We start from the raw sequence: 5044 nt of genomic DNA on the forward strand, positions 1-5044 counted from the left end.
CAAGATTTGAAGACTGTTGCAAGAAACTGTGAATTTGGAAATCAGCTTGATACCATCATGAAGGTTAGAATTGTATTTGGCATAAAAGACAATCAGGTACGTGAACGCCTACTCAGGAACCCCAATTTGACACTTCAACAAGTCGTAGATCATTGCAAGGGGGCAGAAGAGGCAAAAAAGAAGAACGAGTCCATCAAGGAGAAAAGTGATCCTGAAGATGTGGCCATGCTGTCACAAAAACCCAAGTTTGTGCCAAAGTACGAGTACAATCAGCCTAAACCCAATTCACAACAGTATATCCAGCACAACCGAAACATCGGAAGGAAATATGGCCCACGTAATTGTACTAGATGTGGAAGAGTTCACCCAAGAAACCAGTGTCCAGCCTACAATAAAATTTGCTCCATATGCCACGGAAGGAATCATTTTGCTAGTTCATGTTTCAAGAAACGGAACCTCAAAAGGAACAACAGAGTTCGAGCATTAAGCTGCTCGTCATCATCAGATGAGTCATCATCTAATGAACCAGGTAATCTGTTTATAATCCATACTTTAGGCAATAATAGTAAATCTACCTCATGGTATCAGAACTTTGAGTTCAAAAGGGGTAATATCAACTTCAAATTAGACACAGGTGCAGACATCAGTGTCCTGCCTCTGAAATATTTAAACCAAATCAATCCTAAGCTGAAAAATAAATTGACTAAAACAAGCATCATTGTTAAGGCTTTTGGTGGTGGTGACATTAAAATTTTGGGCTACACCACAGTAAAACTATCCAATAAGGACAAAGTAGTTGATGTCAAATTTTATATTACTCCAACTGACCATGGTATGGTACCTATCCTTGGAGCTAAAGATTGTGAAGCTTTAGGTTTGATACAGAGAATCAAATCTCTTAGTAAAATTCCAACTGAAAAGGAACTGATTGAAGCCAACAAAGATATCTTTCAAGGTATTGGTAAAATTAAGGATGTTAACTATAAAATCAAAATCAAAAAAGTGGACAACCCAGTGGTTCGACCCCCACGAAGAGTGCCTGAGAGTATTAAAGATAAATTGAAATCTACTCTAGATTCAATGGTTAAAGATGAAATTATTCAGAAAGTTGATGCACCAAAATCCTGGTGTAGCAACATGGTCATTGTTGAAAAACCAAACGGCGATCTTAGAATTTGTATTGATCCCGTGGATTTAAATGCTAATTTAATCCGAGAATATCACTTGGTCCCTAAAGTCAGTGAAATTAAAGTTCAATTAACTGGCAAGAAAGTATTTTCTGTTCTAGACTTGAAACAAGGGTTCTACCAAATCCCTTTACATCCAGAGTCAACCGATATTTGTACCTTTTCAACACCTTTTGGTTATTATAAATATTTACGCTGTCCATTTGGAATCAGCACTATACCAGAAGTATTCCTAAAAGTAACTCAAAGGTGCTTTGAAGGTATTGAAAATGTAGTGGTATATTTTGATGACATATTAATAGCTACCAATGATGAAAAAAGTCATGTTGAAACTTTAAATAAGGTATTTCAAAGAGCAAGAGACCTCAATATTAGACTAAATAAAGATAAGTTCAAATATTTAAAAAGAGAAATCAAATACTTAGGTTTTGAATTTAGTGATAAAGGTTGTAAAATTGATCAGGATAGAATTAAAGCTATTCAGTCTCTAACTCCACCTAACAGGGTTAAGCAGTTACAATCCACACTTGGTATGTTCAATTTTTTAAGGGATTTTATACCCTGTATGGCAGAAGTAACTGCTCCACTAAGAACACTTTTAAAAAAGGGCATAGAGTGGCACTGGACAGAAGTCCAACAGCAAGCATTTGATAAATTGAAGGATATTGTTAGCACAACACCTGTTTTAAAACACTTTGATCCTAAACAGGACATCACTATTCAATGTGATGCTAGCCAAAACGGTTTGGGTGCTTGTTTGCTTCAAAACAAACAACCAGTTGCTTACATTTCTAGAAGCCTTACAGAGACTGAAAAAGCGTATCCGCAGATTGAGAAAGAGTGTTTGTCATTATTGTTCTCAATCCGAAGATTTCATAATTATGTTTGGGGTAGGAAAATTAAAATAGAAACTGATCACCTCCCCTTAATCTCCATTTTCAGGAAGAACATCAACACTCTGATCTCCAATAGACTAGTCAAGATGAGACTGGCAATGCTGCAGTATGACTTGGATGTTACATACTTACCCGGCAGACAAATGGTCATTGCTGATCTTTTATCCCGAAATTATCTTGAAGAAACCTATGAAAATGAAATTGAGATCAAAGGGTTCGTACATGACCTAGCTACTGTAAACCTCCTGTCTCTTGATCAAGATACCATATTGAAGGTAACTAAATCTGACAAAATTATTTCTGATATAATACATTATGTCAAACAAGGATGGCCTGATAATAAAAGTAGTTTACCTAAAAATGAAGTAATTAGACATTTTTATAAAATCAGAAATAACCTTTGCATAAACGAAAATGGATTATTGTTTTACAATGCTAGAGTAGTGATCCCAGAGGCGTTGAAACCATCAGCCCTCAAATCTCTACATAGTGGTCATATGGGTATTCAAAAAACCCTACTAAGAGCTCAAGAAACCATGTATTGGATCAATATTAATAACGATGTAGAATCATTCATAAAAAAATGTTATACTTGTGAAACCCACAAAGGTTTAAAGCATAGAGAGCCATTAATGCCAATAGAAACTTCTACTTTTCCATTTGAGAGAGTTTGTTTAGATATTATGACCCACAAGTCAAAAGACTACCTTGTAGTAGTTGACAGCTATAGCAAGTGGATAGAGCTATATCATCTCAAATCCAAGAAGTGCTCTGAAATCATTAACAAGTTAAAAACCCTATTTTCCATCTTTGGTATACCAATATGCATAATGTCAGACAATAGTCCATTCAATTCTAATGAAATCAAAATATTTTGTAAACAATATAATATTAAGTGGTTATTTAGTTCCCCATTATACCCAAATAGTAATGGTCTTAGCGAAAGAGCTGTCCAAATCTGTAAAAATATCCTAAAGAAGTCAGACACATCTCAAACTGATTATAGAGATCTTCTTACAGAATATAGAGCAACCAAAATCCCTGCTCTTGGTTTTTCACCATCAGAAATTTTAATGGGAAGATTAATAAGAACTAAGATATGTATTAATAATGAGAAATTAAATCCTATCAAAAATTTAGAAAATGTCCATAAAAATTTGAAATCTAAAATGAAAGAAGCTCAAATAAATAACAAATATTATTATGATAGAAAAACCAGAGAAGAAAAGCCATTCTACTCAGGTGAAAATGTATTAGTAAGGGAAGGAAACAGGTGGATCAAAGGTAAAATCATAAAATCCACTGAATATCCAAGGTCTTATTGGGTCAACACTGAAAGGGGTAGTAAGGTTAGAAGGAACACCTTTCATCTCAAACATACTCCTATAACATTCCAAGAGAATGAGGTTCAAGATAATTTTGAGGATAACTTTGACGATTTCCTTGAAATTAATAGTAGTGCTGGTCTCATCATGACAATGTCAAATAATAGTAATAACTTAAATTTAGAAAATGTATTAGAAACTAGTTCTTCATTAAATGACTCAGATGAAAGCTTTATTCGAACTCTGAATGAGGCAATGGTTGAATCTGTACATGAATCTGAGGATGAAATACCTCACGTGAAAGTGGATATAATTTGGATAATAATGTACATGAATCTGGAAGAGAAAAATAGCTCTAGTGAAAAGGGAAAAGTTTGGATAGGAGTGTACATGACTGACCACTTAGCTATACAGTCGAACGGTCAAAATCTGGGAAGTCTCAATATCGACCACTAGATTTCTAGTTCACATCTATTGAGAAATTAACACTACCTAAAAGTTTTCAGCTCGAATAGGACACGCTGTCGAATGCTCCAACGGCCTAAAGTTTTTCCGCACTTAGGTTATGCAATCGAGGGGTGAATTATTGAGTCCTTACCAGTTTATGATCATAACTCCTACAAATAGAGTTGAGAACTATCATAGGACCTAGTTGTAAACAATTTTGTACTCCTATAAGATCATTCCTGCTCTTAAAACTCATAATGGTACATTCATTGAAACCAATATAAGTTTACAAACCTATTATGTGGTAAATATAGTATTCCATTAGATATCTTCAGTAACTACTAGATTTAAGATACTACTGTAGCAATTATGTATGATCGTCATAACTTGTAACATAAAACATACTTATTGTTCTTAATGTAGCTTAAGGACCATGTGAATATTCAGTCGTGAATCATCTCTGATTTAATAAATCTAGTGACCTACTTCATTGAACCGACATACTTTTGTGCCTTAAGCAAAACAGTTGCTCTATACTGTGACACTACATCTAGTATACTTGGTCTAGGTTCCTAAAACGCTGCTGTACTACTAGCACATCATGGATAGGTGAAGACGTTGCGTATCTTCGCATGTATAGGACAACACATTTCTGTGACTGGTATTCGGCCAAGGCTGGGTGACATAGGAATACCTCTCTTCGACAGGACGTACAGCAGTTTCTCATTTTCAGAATTTCATTTATAATCGATTCAGACATAAACAATAGGCCTAAAGGGACGTCCTGGTAAATAACTTGTAAAAATGTTGAAGCTTCTCGTGTAATAAAATGTGTGTTTTAAGTGTACCGTAAAGTAAAACCAAAACAATGTGTGCGTTATTCCACTTCCACTAGTATACCTCAAATGACCTCCACAGCATCGGGTTTACACCCATCCATTAAAATTTACGGGGGACCCCAGCTCTATGTGCAGTCACACATCACACTTAAGTCACCGTGATGAAGCGCAAGCACAACAACTATCGCCTTTGGGTACAAAAGCGGACAAAATTTCTAATTAATTGCTAAGTTAGGTCAGTTTCTGTCGATGTCTGGGCGTGCGTATGCAGGTAGCGAGCTGTGGTAAAATACAACATACGGACTCTCTCCGCGGCACCAAATGAACATGAATGTAATTGGTGAGATTTA

Source organism: Diaphorina citri, unplaced genomic scaffold, assembly GCF_000475195.1.
Source record: "Diaphorina citri unplaced genomic scaffold, Diaci psyllid genome assembly version 1.1 scaffold19593, whole genome shotgun sequence".
NCBI classification, from domain to species: Eukaryota; Metazoa; Arthropoda; class Insecta; order Hemiptera; family Psyllidae; genus Diaphorina; species Diaphorina citri.